Genomic DNA, 19,013 nt, shown 5'->3' with positions numbered 1-19,013 from the left:
GGTGTGTCCTGCGACGGCAGCCTCTCCGTCTTTTCGGACGGCGAAGGCGACGTGGAACCGATCGATTCCCATGTGCTAGCCCCTGACCCCAATAGACAGACCAGCGGCGCTGTTACAGGGACGACACCCGGTGGCAGTAGCACACAGTGCAACTCACACTAAGCACATACCCCATGGCCTAAAGTCAACAACGCCATCTTCCACATGACCAGACACTGCTCCAAGGGGGAGGTCCACAAGTTCCCTGTCCTCTGGACACTCAAGATATCGATCGCCACACGACAGGCACCCAAAGTCGCACGAAAAACACACGGCGGATGCCATGTCTAATATAACGGCCGAAAGCCGAGCATCGGAGGATGCAGGTTTGGACCGCCCTTCCGCCGAGATTCGACATCATACTCCAACAATCAAAATTGTCAAAAGCACCAGTTCCTCAAAATGATCGCAACTGCTCAAAACCATGTCCCAGAGACGCTCCTCAAAGGGAGAACGTCCAAAAATCATTCCTCCAAAAGCCATTCCTCTAAAACTCACCATTCTCACAAGGAGAAGGGTAGTCCACTTCACAAAGAGAAAGAGATTACTTCCCTAGGGGAGGGTACCTTAACAGCTGCTGTGACACATAAGCAGCCTACTCCAGAAATACCACAAACTCCTCTGCCACAGACTCCCCTACCTCCAAATCCTTTTAATATACCAAGTTCCTCTCTATGGTCCTGTGAAGACATTGATAGAGTAATGCGTAAAATGTCTTTCATGGCCAATTTCTTTGACAAAAACGCTCAGGCATTACACAGCCTATAGAATATGCCACCCACTGCTGGTGCATCCACATCTCAACCCACAACAAAGAGGCCACTTCCTGACGCCCTCTTAATTAGTCCTCAGCAAGACCCTGTCCAATATGATCTGTATGATCCCAATTCAGACACTGAGTACCAGAATACCCAATGGGGGAGGAACAATATTATGATGAGGAGGACGTTTACGTCATGGCCTCCCCCGATCCTCTTGATGCACCAGTGGCAGATTCAACTGTGGACAATCAACCCCAGTTAAACGATATGCTTTTAAAAGCAGCTGAGCATTTTCATATCCAAACCCAAGAGACACAATTGAATAAAGATTTTGTGGAGGACATTTTAGGGGATAAGAAAGCTGTGACCCAGTTTATACCCCTCCTCCAATCTATACAAAGAAGAATCCAGCCATTACTATAGACGCCAAGCCAAACAAGGGGCGTGAACCCATGTATTGAAAAGATATTCCGCCTGCGCCTACAGATCCACTTTACATAAGGGGTCAACTTAAGCCAGACTTGTTAGTAGTGACCGCTACACGAAAGTGTCTTCTGAAGCACCCACAGATAAAGAAAGCAAAAAGCTTTATATTCTCGGGAGAAAGGTGGCCACCTCAGCGGCTTTTCAGACAAGGATCGCAAACACCACCACATTATTGGCGAGTTACAACTGCCGTAAGTGGGATGTGGTTGCAACTCAAATGGCATCAGCACCTGAACCCCTCAAGTCACAACTATCCCTTGCAGCAGTGGAAGGAAAGGCGGCATCAAGTTGCATACTGAAAAACAACTTGGATGCTGCAGATAACGCGGGCAGAATCATCACTGAGGGACAATATTGAAATGCCATGCATGGCTTCGCCAGTCGGAATTCAAATTGGAAACACAGGCAACACTCCTAAACATGCCCATAGAACCAAATGTCCTGTTTGGGAAAGCCGTTGAGGATGCTTTCAAATCGGCCAAAGAAGAGTATGACACTCTTAAATCATTGGGCCAGCTAACTAATAAGCCACCAGGCCAAAGAGGTGGAAGCAATTTTTGCTGCTTTCGAGGTCAACATTCACAAAGGGGTTCCAGTTACGGACAAAGCCAGGGCTCATACTGGGGAAACAAATGGGGACAGGCTTTGCAAGGTTTCCATAGAGGCCAGCAGAGATCTCGCTGGTGGACGAAGGAGAATCTATTTAAGGGAAAGCCCTGCCTCAATCCGGCGGTGCAAGCGGTGGTAACAGATGCGTCGCTCTCCGGGTGGGGGGGCATATCACCTTCATTTTAGAGCACATGGTCTGTGGACTCACAGCACAGAACCACATCAACCTGCTGGAACTTCTAGCGGTATTCAAAGTGCAACAGGCATTCGAAGCACCGCTGACAAATCAGTCGGTACAGATACTAACCAATAGCACCACTGCAATCTTCTACATCAACAATTTGTCGCAAGGAGGGGTAGCCGCCTAGCAAAGTTGAGACATACTATAACTTCTGTATGTAGTTAGTTATATTGAACTTGGTGGTGTGTACAACAATTCACCAATGATTCATCCTAGTGATGTAATCTAGAGCCCCCTGGGGGTGGACATGACCATGTAAATTGTATTGTATGAGTGTGCTCTATGTTATTAAGAGAAACCACTTTATTGAGGTGCAGTTTTTATTATTATTGCACTCCGCTTACTTTATCAAAACAGCAAAAACCAAAATAAAATGGAAAAGCAAAAGGTACAGGCAGTAATAGAGCCTAAGTCTCAGACCTTTTCTGTACGCAAAGGAATAAAGTAACAAAAAAGCAAAATAACTAAATTATGATAATAAAAACCTTCAGACCAAGTCTGCATAACATCATCACTTAAGTGGTCAAATTATTTACCAAAAGGAGCAGAGGTACATTTGCATCAATTACAAAAAGATAAACAACCATTTTTTCACCATTCAGGGAATTCTGCAACAAGAGCAAAGCAGGACAGACTGGTGAATGTTAGTAAATGGTGTACATTTGCATATAGGTAAGGAGCAATTTTCCTTACAATGTCAATTATGAGTCCTATATAGTTGTACACTGATTTTTCGATCTATGAGTGACCAATCCTCAGTCGGTCTACGTCAGGAAACAAAAAAATTCCCAGGGATGTATGTTGGGTCAACAGTAGTGGTACTGGACCCTAGGACGTTTCGGCTTCCAGTGTGGGTGCCTTCATCTGGGCCAAAAGAGGATTGTAGATCCCTATAGGTGATAAACACAAAAAGGGGGTGGATGTTAGAAACTCACAGAATAACCTGTACCTACAAGTGGTGACAGTGTGCTATATACAGATGGGGGACCTGTATAGCTAAAAGAGAGAAGACCTCTCATTAAAAACAACAACAAAAACAAGCCAACCTGAAGCTTGGGTCTGGGGGGAGGGGAAGAAGAGGTGGGCGGAAGGGAACAGGCAGCAGTTCCATTTTGTAAAGCTGTGGTACATCAACAACTAGAAGGCGACAGGAGGCGCAGCCCCTGGGTGGGGTTGAAAGGCAGAGCCCCACCTTGCATCTGAAAAACACCATTGTGTGTGTCAGAGCTGGTGCAGCCCATCATGATGAAAGCATGAAACAAGAACAAGAAGCAAGGAGGTAGGCAAAGTTCCTACCTGGTGGTTGAGTGAAATTTTCTAAACGACCTCCAGTATTTCCCAAAAGTGAAGACCAGAATTAGACCAGAATACATCAACAAGCAGGGGGGCACATATTCTCCAAATATGTCCAAGTTGGCACAGAGAATATGGAAATGGGCACTCAAACAGGAGATGTTCCTATCTTCCCAACACATTCCAGGGAACTCAATACACTGGCAGACTTGCTAAGCAGAGATCCCCTACCAGAGGAACACAAGTGGCAACTAGACACAAATGTCGTAGACCACATCTTCTCACAATGGGGTTACCCCCATGCTAGACTTGTTCGCTACAAGAGAAGACAAGCAATGCCCAGACTTCACATCCAGGTTTCCCCAGCTGGACTCTAAGGGGAATGCCCTATGGATGAGCTCGTTGGAGAAACGTGCTTACGCTTTTCCCTCAACTCCTCTAATGAGCAGGGTAGTGAACAAGATTCATAGAGAAAAGATTACGCTCATCCTAGTTGACCCCATGTGGGCAAGACAACCATGGTATCCACATCTGGGCAAACTGGTGATGTGCAGTCCCATCAAACTCACGTGCCACACCAATCTGCTGAGCCAACACGGGGGAATAACAGTACACCCTCAACCTCACTCAATGAACCTGGCAGCATGGCTCCTGAGGTCATAGAGTTTGAACATCTAAATCTTCCACAGAGTTGTATCGATATCCTCAAGGAGGCTCGTAAACCGAACACCAGACACTGTTATTTCGACAAGTGGAGGAGATTTGTAATTTGGTGCCAGCCTAAATAAATAAACCCCGTAAATGTACTCCATCCCACATTCTAAACTATATCCTCCACTTGTCAGACTCTGGGTTATTATTCAACTCTATAAAGGTCCATCTGGCAGCTTATCAGCTTACACCACCTCTCGGAGTAAACTTTTGTGGTGGAAGGTTCCCGTTGTTAAAGCATTCATGGAGGGAGTAAAGAGACTCCATCTTCCAGTTCCAAACCCACCGGCAGGCTGGGATCTCAATGTAGTACTCGCAAAGCTCATCGAACCCCCACTTTCAGCCTATGCATAAGTCAAGTCTAAAACACCTAATAAAGAAGATAGAGTTGAGTTAATTAGAGTGAAGGAGGCCTTGAAATGTGAATTGGACTCAGAGATTGAGAAGGGTATGTATTATATCAAACAAAGATATTGGGAAGGAGACCGCGGGGGCAAGCTATTAGCCAATAGATTGAAAGGTTTTTCGGAAAGGTCGTATGTCCAAAAGATTGTTGATGGGCCAGGAAATATTGTTGTTAAAAGGAAAGAGATGAATGTTTTCGTTCCTTTGATGCTGACCTCTATACTGAAGATCTTGCTCCGCAGGAATGTGAATTGGATATTTTTTTTTTAGAAACTTGATATCCCTTCCCTGTCTGAGGAAGGTAGGAATTTCATTGATGCCCCAATTACCATCTCAGAGGTTTTGCTAGCAATTAGTGAGCTGAAGGTTGGGAAGTCACCGGGGATGGATGGTTTGCCAGTCGAATTTTATCAGAAGTTTGATCAACAGTTGGCGCCAGAACTGTGTGATCTTTATAATCGTTTTTTAATAGAAGGGTCTTTATGTCCCTCAAAGAAGGAGGCTATCATTACGGTGATCCCAAAGTCAGGAAAGGATGTGACTAGGTTTTGTAATTATTGCCCTATTTCAATGCTCACTGTGAATATAAACATCTTTACTAGGATTTAACTGCTAGATTTGACAAATACATGGGAGAGCTGATTGATAGGACCCAGACAGGGTTTATGAGGCAACGGTATGCATATGATAACATCAGAACACTCTTGGATGTGTTGAGCATGCCGGATTCGGAAGTTAGAGATGTTTTACTGATTTTTTTAGACGCTGAGAAGGCTTTCGATAGGGTGAACTGGACATACCTGAACTATATGTTGTCGAAACTGGGATTTGGGTCTTTATTTATTAATGCTGTTGGGTCGCTGCAGTCGGACATTACGGCTCGGGTATGGGTAAACAAAGGTTTCTCAGCGTCATTACAGTTACATAGAGGCACAAGACAAGGCTGTCCTTTATCCCCTTTCCTTTTTAATTTGGTGCTGGAGCACTTGTTAGCATATATTCGGTAAAGTGGGGGAATTAGGGGTCTATGTGTGGGGGTGGAGAAATCAAAGTATTGGCCTATGCGGATGATGTGATTATTTTGAATAATCCTGAGGAAGGGGGCCACCTCTTAAAGAGTATGATTGAAGAAGTGGGAAGGTTGTCCTGTTACCGGATCAATTCGGGGAAGACATTGGTGTTTCCTGTGAAAAATACTCCGGTTTGTGGTCAGCTGTTAGGTTGGAACTATACATGGGAAGATTTATGTGTGAAGTATTCAGGAGTTTATCATTAAGGATGTCAAGAGAATTGTTGATTATAATGTAGATAGGATTATTGAAGTCCTCCAGAGGGATGTTAGGAAATGGGGACGTGTTAATTTGACTATCTGGGCTAAAGTCAACGCAATTAAAATGGTGTTATTACCAAAGGTTTTATATATTATTCAGTCACTTCCATTGCGATTCACAAAGAAAGTCCTGTGACATTTTATTTCAGGGATTTCTTTGGAGAGTGGGGAAAGGGGCTAGGATTCCTCGATATATTATGGTTCGAAGTGTCCAGGATGGTGGATTTGGATACCCAGTACTTCAAAACTTTATTTGTTTATAGCAGAAGGGAGTTAGGAAGATATAATGTTTAGAAAGCCTTGATATCTGAAAGGCTACCGATGATGGATACATCACCCTTGCAGAAACCAGAGGTTTGTAAATTGTTTACTTCTGGGTCACAGAAGATGTCCAATTTATTAAAACTTAAGCCATTTGAGGAAAGTTGGTTGACTTCATGGGAAAGGTTACGGCTGACCTGGTCAGAGGAGTTGGGTAGGGATTTGCCTGTGGAGGACTGGGAAAAGCTCTGGAAAGTTCAAGTCATTGCTAAGATAGACTTCCACTTACTTTACATTTATCAAAGGGTACTGGGTAGGGTTTATTGCATCCCTGTGCGTGTGTGTGCTTTGGAGATGAGTGATAGTATCTGTTGTTGGGGATGTGGGAAGGAGAAAGGTAATCTGTTACATATGTTGTGGGGTTGGGAGTGGATGTGGGGCTTTTGGAAGGATATGCTGGATAGGATTGACGCAATCTGGAACATTGCATTTCCACATGGCCCTTTAGCAGTGATTATACAGTCACCAAGATGTGGACGTAACAGTGACGGGGCAACATTGTGTTGGATTAATAGGGTCTTGCTGGTGATGACTAAACATATATTACAAGTGTGGAAAACAAGGACGAAACCGATGGTTGAAGGATGGCTCTTGGATGTACAGACTCTTTCTAAGTATGAAAAAATTATGTTTTGTAAACAACACAGAGAAACCGTATATGATGAACTGTGGGGACCTTTCAATGAACTTTATGGGTGATATTGGATTGAAATGTGGAGTAGAATTTTAATTATAATTTGTGGAAGTTTTGGTTGGGAAGGGGGTTTGTATTTGTCCTGTCTCTTGTCTTGTTGTGTCCTTGTCGTGTGTATAGTTTAGGTTTTTGCTCATGTTTGTATATGAAGCTAGGTTTGGGTCAGCGGGTGAGTTGTTGTATACTGTTAATGTTTTCTTTGACTCTGTTTCATGATTTCGGAATTGTTAAGGATCCAATGACCGACTTTATGTTTATTGCTGTGCTTTGCTGTCTTGTTGCTAATTAAGAAATAAAGAGTTTTTTTTAAAAAAAGTCTAAAACACCTGACGTATAAGACTGCCTTCTTAGTGCCGATTACATCCATAAGAAAGGTTAGTGAACTTCAAGCATTGTCAGTGCAAGACCCTTTCTTTGTCATACACAAGTATAAATTGGTTTTACGAACACACCATAGGTTTTCAACTAAGTTCATTTAAAAATTCCACGTGAACCAATCCATTGAGCTACCGGCCTTCTTCCAGAACCCTACAAGCTCAGCTGAGAAAAAACTCCATAAACTAGATGTAAGGAGGGCGGTCATTTACTATGTTAACAAGACTAGACCGCTTACAAAATCAGAACAACTGTCTCTTTATCTCCGTAGCACCAGGCAGAGGAGGAGACCGCATTTCCAAAAAATGCCATCTCCAGATGGATAGTCAGATGCATGCAACTATGTTACTCATTATTAGGGTATCCTGTTTTAGGGGATTTTTTTTTTTACTTCCGGGGGTGTTTTTCCAGTGTTTTCAAAATATTGTAGGCTGTGTTTATCAGTGTTTTCCCGTTTGCCCCTTTCAAAAAAATCACAGACAACAATTTTTTCAGGTATAAACACAGAAATGTTCTTTTATTGTTTCATTGCGTGCATATCTAGGATAATCTCTAAGTGCCAGATGTTCGACACAATTTTATGTTCCTCCAGTAATCTGTTGCATTCCTACAAGTCAAAACTATTGTAATAAATCATGCAATACTTTTCAAGGACTCTTTGCCCATCCTTGCCCTCTCTTTTCTTCCCATAAAGACTTTTATTTGGGAAAACAACCTTTCTACTTTGGCAATGGACACAGGCAGGGCCAAAATATCCAACACACAAGCTGATAAATCTGGCCACTGTTGGCACTTTCCCACCCAATACTCATGTACCTGAAGATGCAGATTCTCAGGCCCAGGCTCTGGCAATTGGGCATTAAACTGGGTGCCCACAATCTCAGTGTCTTTAAAATGGTGAAAAATAAATCCATGCTTTTCAAAGTTTGGACTAAATTGTTTTTTGCGGAAGGGATCAAGTACTTGCATAGCATACCACAAAGAGGCTTCACTCTGGATGTATTTATTCATGCACTGTTTGTCAAATACCTGTATATTTATTTATATACAGGTATCCGACAAACACTGCATAAATAAATACATTATTCGAGTCCATGTATCTGACAGTCGAAACCCAAGAATCTACATCCAAATATTTCCTGCAGAGCAGTCTCCATATGACCCACTTTGCATCCATGTTAATATGTTTTAGCGCGCAGCTGCCCGGTCCGGGACATGATGACTTGGGTCCCAGCGTCTGCACCATTTGTAGTAACCGAACAAGTACTAGACCGGTAATTCAATGAAAGATAGCTAACTAACTTTATTTACTGTTTGCACAAAACCCCCAGGGAATTGGCGTCTACCCTCTGAAAAAGTGGATGGACGCCATTCATTTTATTGCGCCCTGTCTAAGCAGTTGGTTGTGTCTAGTAGAGCGTAGTCTAGTGGTGGTCAGGTATTTGGTGGAGTTTTCCTTGCAGCCAGGCTCTTGTTGGGATTTTGCAGCGGTGGCTACTGTAATTGAAGCATCTGGTGGCAACCAGTTCTCTGGAGTCTCGTAAGCATATTTATGGCACCAAAATGGTAGTTGGAATAAGGAAATACACCAAAGGTAGGTATGGGGCAAGTGTGGGTTTGCTTTGAAAGTTCACAGGACACCCCCGCACACCTCTCTCAAACTCCACTATCTTGGGGATATATTAATGCAAATAGGGTAATTTTATTTCAGAGGTTGTCCCCTCGTTACCTCCTTTTTTAAATTACTTAAACCAAGAGATGCTGATTCTCCATTTGAACAGGTACTTCCGGGATCCAGGCTTATATATGGGACACTGTTACTTGACATGCTGGGGTATGGGTTTGGGGCTTAATTGCGGACTAAGGGCCATCCCGTACCCCTTCACAGCGAGAGCTGTTTTTTGTATCTCACCCAGACTTCTTGTTGGTACATGAGCCTGTGCGCCATGCCTTTTATCCCCGCCCCACAAAGCCCCACGCTTCAAATGAAGTACCCACACAATTCTGTCGGGGCTTGTTGTGCCTATTGCGGTGTCACAAGAATACAAAGTCCATTCCCTGCAGACGGGTCCAGATGCCTCTGCCAGTCTAAGAATTGGCACGCATGAAAGGCTGTTAGCACAACGCACCCACAGCGTGGCCCTTTTACTTGCCTGCCAGCTCTTGGGTAAAATTAAAATATGTGTGCATCACACAAAATCTAACACGTATCTAGCTGACCTAAAAATAAACGCGAATGAAATACAAATAACAGACCCCGCTATACAAAACAATCAGACAGGAACAGATCATTGCTACATGAAATCTCTGAGGAACAATTCGACCTTCTGCCACAAGACGGCAAAAGTGGATAATCATTTGAGACTTCCTAGCAATGTCAGGTCCAATAGACAACGCTGAAGCAGAGCTGCCAGGATAGCTCATCAGCAATGCTTCTGTCTTGGAAACAAGACAACGTAGAAAAATAGGGTTTCGAATCCCGCTCGCCACACTTTGCAATTATGAAATACAGGGGTTTATCGGAGTCCCCCAAGGAATATAATAACAATAATAACATTAACGGGGGGGCAAATATGGGATTTTTTAGGTATTCTCCGAAATCCGGAAACCCTACTCATTATCAAGCAAAACACTGCCTTTCACGCCAAGAGCTCACTCTGCAAGGGTTACAGGAGCTACTTTGGCTTTCATCGCAAATGTCCCACTGGACACCATTTACATAGCAGCTACATGGAGCTCATTACACACTTTCACTCGGCACTACTGCATTGATACTCATTCAAAAGCAGATACACAGGTGGGACAAGCGGTTCTAAAACATCTATTTGCTGCTGGACCTTCTCACAACCCACCACCTTCTCCAAACACTGCTCGCTAATCTATGCGTAGCATGTGATCTAAGCAGATTCACAAGTCTCAGAAGGGATATATTACTCACCGTAATCGTATTTCTGATGCTTGTAGCTGCTTAGATTTGCATGCGCCCAGCCGTCCTCCCCTTGGAAAGAAGGTGCATAGATGTTCATATGAGCTTTATCTGATCATATCTCCTTTAATACACCTGTACTCGCGCTACACTTCATGCTACCTCATGTCAGAAACAAAAGAATCTGAGGGACCTCGATGTGTGAAGGACCATAGTTAAAAGCATCAGAAATACGATTACAGTGAGTAATGTATCCGATATTTCTGAGGCTGTGGAATCTGCTTAGATCACATGCTGGGCATAGGCCGACATCTTGTGGAAGCTGCAGAGTATTACAGTTATTATTTGCTAAACTCGAAAAGGGACGTCGACAGGGCGTGCCAGTAATACACTATCCCTAGTGTAACGTCCACTGTACCCAATGTCCTTCACATGTCGAGGTGCCTCAGATTGTTTTTTTTCCCGCCATCATCGACAGACGCTTAATCACAGAGTTCCTATTTCGGCTAACGCCATAGATTGAAAAATAATTAGAGTTAATTACTCTTTCTATCCTTTTATCACCGACTTTCAACAACATCTCGACGGCAGTGGAAAGGACAAACGTCGAACAAAGACGTTGCTTCGACGCACCTCTTCGGCCCTGGAAGGCCACACAAGGCCTCAGCCCTAACAATAGGGAGAGTGGGGGGTGGACATTTCTTAGGGCTCTCTCAGAGAATATATTTTCCCCTTTATTCTCTCTATTTTCGCCTTGCTGCCCTTTCTTTAAACCATGGAAAATACACAAATTCTGCCCAGGGTGCAGTAAAAAGTTTCAGTGGAAAGACGAGCACTGTGTGCGCAATCTTTGCCTTGCATGGGACCATGACAAGGAGCATTGTCGAGCTTGTCAGCTCTTCAAAGTGAAAACACTCAAGGACCGAAAGACCAAATGTTGGCACCACCACGGCATGCAGTCTGAGGCCGCCTTGGACGTGGAAGGGGCATCCAGTGGCGGCAGCATCACCGTCTATTCGGACAGCGAAGGCGACGGGTAGCCGATCGATTCCCATGTGCTAACCCCCAACCCCAGTAGACGGGCCGGCGGCACAGTTACGGGAATGACACCCGTTGGCAGTAGCACACATAATGCAACACACGGCCAGACACAGCTGCAAGGGGACGGTCCACAGTTCCCTGTCCTCTAGGCACTCTAGATCTAGATCGCCACACGACAGGCCCCCAAAGTCGCGCACAGAACGCAACACTGATGCCATGCCTAAAATAACGTCCGAAAGCCGAGTGACGGAGGACGCAGATTCGGACTGCCCTCCCGCCGGGACTCTATATCAGACTCCCACGTCGAAATCGGCGAAAGGTTCCAGTTCTTTGAAATTATCACACCTGGTCCAAAAACATGTCCCTGAGACACTTCTCAAAGGGAGAATGTCGAAAAAGCATACCTCCAAAAGCCATTACCCGCAAAGACTCACCATTCCCACAAGGAGAAGGGTAGTAATACACCTCACAAGGAAAAGAGTATAGATTCACAAGGGGAGGGTACCTTAGCAGGTGTATTGAAAAAAAAGCAACCTACTCAAACACCACTGACTCCCATATCTGTACCATCTTTAACTTCTATACCTAGCTCCACCCAATGGTCTTGTGAGGACATTGATAGGATAATGTGCAGAATTACTTTTATGGCAAATTTCTTTGAAAAGAATCCTCAAACCTTATACAACCTACAGAATACACCAACCACTACTGCCACATTCACCTCCCAACCCTTGGCAAAGGGGCAAGGCCCAGACACCCTCTTGCTCATTCCCCAGCTAGACCCAGTGCAATATGATCAGTATGATACTAATTCAGACACTGAACAGCAGGAGACCCTAGGGGGGAGGGATCAATATTCTGATGAAGAGGCCGTCTACATAATGCCCTCTCCCGACCATTTGATGCACCGTAGCAGATTCACCAGTGGACAATCAACCCCTGTTAAATGATATGCTCTTAAAAGCAGCAAAGCATCTAAACCCAAGAGACTCGGGTAGATAAAGATTTTGTGGAGGATATCTTGGGGGAGAAAAAAAGCTGTAACCCAGTTTATACCCCTCTTTCAATCTATGCAGAGAAAAATACAGAAATCACTAGGGTCGCCAAGCCAAACAAGGGCTGTAAACCTTCTTATTGAAAAGTTGTTCCGCCCTGCACCTACAGATCCACTATATATAAGGGGTCAACTTAAACCTGACTCATTGGTAGTGACTACTAAATGAAAGAGGTCAGGAACACCGCTAGCATCCTCTGAAGCACCCCCAGATAAAGAAAGCAAAAAGCTTTATACTCTAGGGAGAAAGGTGGCCACCTCAGCGTCCTTCCAAACTAGGATTGCAAACACCACATTATTGGCGAGTTATAACTGCCATAAGTGGGATGAGGTTCGAGCTCTAATGGCATCAGCACCTGAGCCCCTCAAGTCACAACTCTCCCTTGCGGTAGCAGAGGGTAAGGCGATATCAAGCTGCATCCTGAAAAACAATCTGAATGCCGCAGGCAACGCAGGCAGAATCATCACTGAGGGAACAATATTGAAACACCATGCATGGCTTCACAGTCCGGTTTCAAACTGGAAACGAAGGCAACTCTATTAAACATGCCAATATAACCTAATGTCCTGTTTGGAAAAGCAGTTGAGGATGCTCTAAAATCGGCCAAGGAAGAGTATGACACTCTCAAATCCCTAAGCCAATTAACTACTAAACCACCAGGCCAAAGGGGTCGAAGCAATTTTCACTGCTTTCAAGGCCAGAACTCACAAAAGGGTTCCAGTTATGGACAAGAGGTAACAGGAGAGACTGCCCTCTATGTGGGAGGATTAAGGGATCAAGGTATATGCAACAAAGGTGTATCCTACCACATAACATGCATGACATTGCATTGTTTGTAAAATGTCAAAAATTACTTCAAGGGTCTAAATAGCATTAATTATTTTGCTGTTGGCACCCATGATATGTTTTGGATTCGCAGGATCAGTCTGCAAAAATAAAGAGGAACATTGGGTTTCTATCTAAACAGCTTTATTGTTTTGGCTGTTATGTATCTTTTTTTCTCAGATGCGATTTATTTTTTGTTCATAGTTTAACATAATGTTTTGTGTATATAAATACAGTGCAAACAGTATAGAAACTGTCATGTTTCTTGAATACATATAGACAAACAAGTGTTCAGTGTAAAGCAAACAGTAGTATTGCAAGTGCTGTAACCGTCAAAGCAAATTACAAATGGTCAAACATAAACTTTTTTTTGGCACTTGCAAACACAGGGTCTACAGAGCTACTTGTTTTGCTCTGGTTCTTTACTTCTGTGACGCAAAGATAAGGATGACTAAATTTAAGAGGACACTGACAACACCCAGAACCGATCCAGAGAAACTCTTACCACAACAAGAGAGACGACTCTAAATCAGATAGAACACAAGCAACACCCATAAGGACAGAAATCAGCCTACCTTACCAACCCCAGCCAACAACCTCACCCTCCTCATAATTGCTACCAGGTATCATACTTGTATAGAGTAGTGTGAATGTTAGCACTCACCACACTTGAACTAAGTTGTGAACATTGGCATGGACACTGACCGTATGAGCTGTGAATGAAGGCAGGTACCGCGCCCGGTGATGATGCAAACACTGGCATGTGCCACGTTGCGAAAGGGCTGGGAACGATAGCCTGCAAAGAGAACTGAATAAGATGATGAATGCCACCACACGCCACATATGGATGGAGTGGCCTGGACTAGTCAAGGCCACGCTTCAACTCAATTGGGAATACTCTCTGGGCCAGATTTGAAGGGACGCACATACGCCTGCCGGCCCCACTTGCAAACAAGTGTCACGTAGGTGGCCGAGGCCGAACTTGGGTAAGGTTATGAATGGGAGTGGAGGCCATGTGTGAAAGGGACTGTGAGTATCGGACAGGCCCAGATCAGGACAGAGATGCAGAAATGCTCCCACACCCCCACCTGGAGAGAATACAGAAATTCAGTGCCTCAATTCCGGACAGCAATGCCAATTAACCAATCCACTAACAATCTCCCCCCTCTGCATACACCTCTCAAATTCTAACCAAACACAACCACAAGCCTACTGCACAACAAACCGCCCAAAGTTCACTACACTACAACAACAAAACAAAACACACGTAGACTTGCACAACAGTACACGATGACTACTGACCGTAAAACACCTCAGGCTCAGCCAACGGGCCCACTGGGCTGAGGCCGCCAACAGCACATCACTGCTCTCTTGCACTTTTCCATCTTCTTCCCACTAACTCACCCTCCCTTTTCCCTTTTTCAGAGCTGCCAGAGCGCCAAGGGACCACTCCGGTGGTGATAGTGCACGGTACAAATATCTTTTAACATTAACATTAACACAGAGCCTATTCATATGTTCTAACATCAAATCAAAGCAAGAGATGACCGATCCATAGGTCTGCGCCTGGGGGATGTGCCCTCAGTGTAAGCTGGACTTCTCAGCAACAAGAAGTGCTAGGTCCAATAGTGTTTCGGCTCCTGGTGGGTACGCCTTCTTCCGGGCCTCTGGTAGTGTCTCTTTAGGGGTAGGGGAAAGGACACACATATGCGTAGTGTTTTAAAAAAGTGGTTTGAAAACCAAAACTAGAACACTGCCATCCTCAAGGGAGGGAAGGCACTTACCTTGGGTGTGTCCTGGGGACTTGGTGGATGCGAGCAGGACGGGGACCAATGTCTATGTCCTCCTTGTTGGCTTCTGGTGATGTTAAATGTATTTTGTGGCTGTGGTCAGTGCTGGTCATTGGGCCGGCTCTCGGCGGATCCGAGATCCGGCACCAGATGTGTAGCCGGATCTCGGGATCCGGCCAGAGTCAGCCGCCCAAGCCCTTGAACCACGCTGTAAAAAAGAAAAAGAAAATAAAACGCCCACTACGGCTTTGGCACTGATGTGCAATGCACAATGCTCGCTACATGTACAACTGAAAGGAATCAGTTGTACATGTAGCGGGCGGTAAACGGCAAGTTACCGTCGCGGGCGTTTTTTTTCCTCTTTTTTTGGCACTACAAAATGAGCCAGGGCTCGTCAAGGGGACGAGGAGCCCCGTCTCAATGGGCCACTGGCACCCCTGCCAGGCATCCTTTTCTAGTGATCAACACCCTCTCCCCATAGGGGATAGAGCGTTGATCTCTGCATTTATTTTCTATAGGGTTGCCTGGCAGGGGACAGGGCCTCGCCTATTCAGCCTTAATGGTGGTGCGGCCACTTGCCAGCTGGGTAGGGGCAGCATCACCATTAAGGCTGAAAGGGTGAGGCCGCTGGAAGCTGAGATGGTTTTCCTGAAGATTGAAACTCCCACGAGTTTCAGTCTTCAGGAAAACGGCCTCAGCTTCCAGCGGCCTCACGTTTTTTCCATAATGGTGGCGCTGGCCCACGGGTATCTCCTGCTTAAAGGGATGCCTCGCAGGTGCAGCGCCACCATTGTGGCTGAAAGGCATTTTTTTCTGGAGCCTGAAGCTTTCGCACACTAGTGAGTGCTTCAGGCTTCAGAAAAAAATCCTTTTCGTGTAGTGGCTGGGGCTGGCAGGGGAGATTAGTGGGCCCCGCCGCCCCGGCCCACTTAAAGCCCTGGTCGGTGGTAAAAGGTAATGTTGCCGTGGTGGGCGCTTTTTTTCCTTTATTTTTAAAAGTTTTTGTCTGATCGGATGGCCACTACCAACCCCGCCCCCTCTAGACCACGCCCCCTCGCCCCCCCTTCCCCCCCACACCCCTACACCCCCAACCAACTCCTCCCCCACTCCAGCACTTGTGGGATCCCCCACCACATTTTTTCCATTTCCACCACTGGCTGTGGTCGCTGTACTTGCATATAGCACTGGGCCAGAGTCTGACGCTCTGCTCTGGAATTATATTAGGGCAGGTTCAGTGGTGGACCTGACCACTAGTGCATTTGTGTCGCATATCAGTGAGTATGGTTGGGCACAGGCCCTATTATGGTCATAAACAGGTCGTTGGCTAAGCAGAGGTATTTTACCTTGAGTAATGGGTCTTGTTGCTTTGAAAAGGCAGATGCTCTGTTTCAGTTAATGGGCTATTCTTCTGGTAAGGCAGGGATATTGGTTTTCGTTTTTTGACACGCGTTAGTGCTGAAGTGAATGTGCTGTGCAAATGAAAGGAAGGAAAACCGGCATTTGAAACTGGTGCTGGTGCGAGCGTATAGTAATTTGTATTGGGCTGAGACCTGCGATAGCAGTGGTCTGCTGAGCTGTATGATAACCGTGTGTCTAACTGCATTGTTCATACGGAATGTTTTACCTTTTTGTTTTAAGATGTTTGGCAGAACTGCATCGTCTGATGAAAAGCAGCTTGCTTGTGCCCCTGACGTTGTGAAGCGGTATAGCACAGTGGACCGCGCATGCGCTGGAGAAAGTATAAGTTCCACTGCGCAAGCGCAGACATGTTGGCAACGTTCTGGTGCTCGTTGTAGCAATGCAGTACACAAATTGTGTTAATGTGGAGGATGAGCAGTGCGGATGCGGATAAGTGTCTTGCACAACCGTAAAACGTATAAATACTTGCAAGGGTCACGAAGTTTCCTGGTGATATGAAAGCTTATTTATAACGAGCTTAATACCCAGGGATTTCTAAGCGCGGACACGGGCCTATGTTGCTCTGTGCCGTCTTACTTCCAAGGCGAGCACGTTGCCCCTGTGCTATCCTCACATTTGGTAAGGCAGTACGGCGGCTCACCCGCCAATGACAGTTGTTATTTGGGAGTGCGGTCTACACCAACCCACTACTCCCACCTACATGCTGCTGTCACTGGTTAGGACATCCCCACTTCCTCACACAGGAATTATGGCCCACCAACAACAAGCCACTTTATCACTCTCCCTCTTACCTTTGAACACAACCTCATTGCACATTAAATCACCCAACTAGTGGCAGTTCACTCCAATTGAAGTTAAGTGCACAACGGATTACCGTGGGGTTAAATCGATACCGGGACCTCTTCCATCTTGTATTTCCTGTGAGTCATATTGCCACCATGAGATTTTGTGGGCCTTGCAAGCATTTATGCGTTTAACGTTTGTGCAAGACACTTATCTGCCTCTGCACTGCTCATCCTCCACATTAACACAATTTGTGTACTGCATTGCTATAACAATGAGCACCAGAACGTTGCCAACATGTCCGCGCATGCACAGTGGAGCTTATACTTATATCCATTGCATGCACGGTCCACTGTGCTATACTGCTTCACAGCATCGGGAGACCGAGCAAGCTGCTTTCCACCAGACGCTGTGGTTCTGCTAAACACCTTCAAACAAAAAGGTAAAACTTTCCGTATGAGCAATGCAGTTAGACACGCGATTATCGTACGGCCTGGCAAAGCACTGCTATCGCAGGTCTCACCCCAATGCTCGCACCAGTTTCAAATGCTGGTTTTCCTTCCTTCCATTTGCACAGCACAGCTTCAGCACTAACGCATGTCAAAAAAGGATCCCTGCCTTACCAGAAGAATAGCCCATTAACAGAAACAGAGCATCTGCCTTTTCCAAACCGACAAGACGCATTACTCAAGGTAAAATAAATGTTCTTAGCTAACGGCCTGTTTATGACCATAGGGCCTGTGCCCAACCATACTCACGGATATGCGACACAATGGAGTTGTGGCCAGTACCACACCACTGAACCTGCCCTGATATACTTTCCGAGCAGAACGTCAGACTCTGGCCCAGTACTAACTTCAAGTACAGCAACCACAGCCACAAAATACTTTAACATCACCAGAAGCCAACAAGGAGGACATAGGCATTGGTCCCCGTCCGCTCGCATCCACCAATTCCCAAGGACACACCCAAGGTTAGTGCCTTCACTGCCTTGAGAATGACAGAGATGTCAGTCTCTGTCCTTTTTATTCTGCACCCATGCACCTAGTGATCTATCTCTCTAGGTTCTAGTTTTGGATTTCAAACCACTTTTTAAAACACTACTCATGTGTTTCCTTTCCCCCTTTTCCCATCCCCTATAAAGACACTATCCGAGGCCCGGAAAAAGGCGTACCCACCAGGAGCCAAATGCAATTGGACCTAGCACTTCTTGTTGCTGAGAATTCCAGCTTACACCGAGGGCAGATCCCCCAGGTGTAGACATATGGATTGTTTATCTCTTGCTTTCAGTTGATGTTAGGACACATGCATAGGCTCTGTATCACAGAAGTATAGAACCAGAGCTAAACAAGTAGCTCTGGAGACCCTGTGTTTGCAAGTGCCTAAAATGTTTACGTTTTACCATCTGTAATTTGCTTTGACGGTTCCAGCACTTGCAATACTACTGTTTGCTTTACACTGAACACTTGTTTGTCTATATGTATTCAAGAAACATTTTGCACTGTATTTATATACACACAAAATTATGTTAAAACTAAGAACAGAAAATGAAATAGCAACAGAGAAAAAAGATAACACCCAATACAATAAAGCTGTTTGAAAGAAACCCAATGTTTCTCTGCATTTTTGCAGACTGATCCTGCGAAACTAACACACATCAGAGTTTGGGTGTCAACAGCAAAATAATGAATGCTATTTAGATCCTTAAAATTATTTTTGACATTTTATAAACAATATAATGTCATGAATGTTACGAGGTAGGATGTCCCCTTGTCTCCATATACCAGTTATGGACAAGGCCAGGGCTCATCCTGGGGTAACAATCACGGACAGGCTTCGCAGGGTTTTCAAAGAGGCCAGAGCAGATCTCTTGGCCGGGGGTGGTCCTCCACTTCCAGAGGTAGAGTTA

At 45.1% G+C, this 19,013-nt stretch overlaps 1 protein-coding gene and 1 long non-coding RNA gene across 3 annotated transcripts in view; one reads left to right on the top strand and one right to left on the bottom strand.

Annotated features, from left to right (window-relative positions):
• LOC138566084 (uncharacterized) overlaps nucleotides 1-16,592 on the bottom strand; it is a 135,544-nt gene extending 118,952 nt beyond the window's left edge. The window contains exon 1 of the long non-coding RNA XR_011301839.1: nucleotides 16,527-16,592. This is a non-coding gene — a long non-coding RNA (uncharacterized lncRNA). The remainder of the gene's footprint in view (nucleotides 1-16,526) is intronic.
• The window catches only part of ALG1 (ALG1 chitobiosyldiphosphodolichol beta-mannosyltransferase), a 2,244,281-nt gene that overhangs the window by 1,354,325 nt on the left and 870,943 nt on the right, over nucleotides 1-19,013 (top strand). The window lies entirely within an intron of this gene.

This window comes from Ambystoma mexicanum, chromosome 2p (assembly GCF_040938575.1).
Source record: "Ambystoma mexicanum isolate Mex_15411 chromosome 2p, UKY_AmexF1_1, whole genome shotgun sequence".
NCBI classification, from domain to species: Eukaryota; Metazoa; Chordata; class Amphibia; order Caudata; family Ambystomatidae; genus Ambystoma; species Ambystoma mexicanum.
This window is presented reverse-complemented; position numbering and strand designations above follow the sequence as displayed.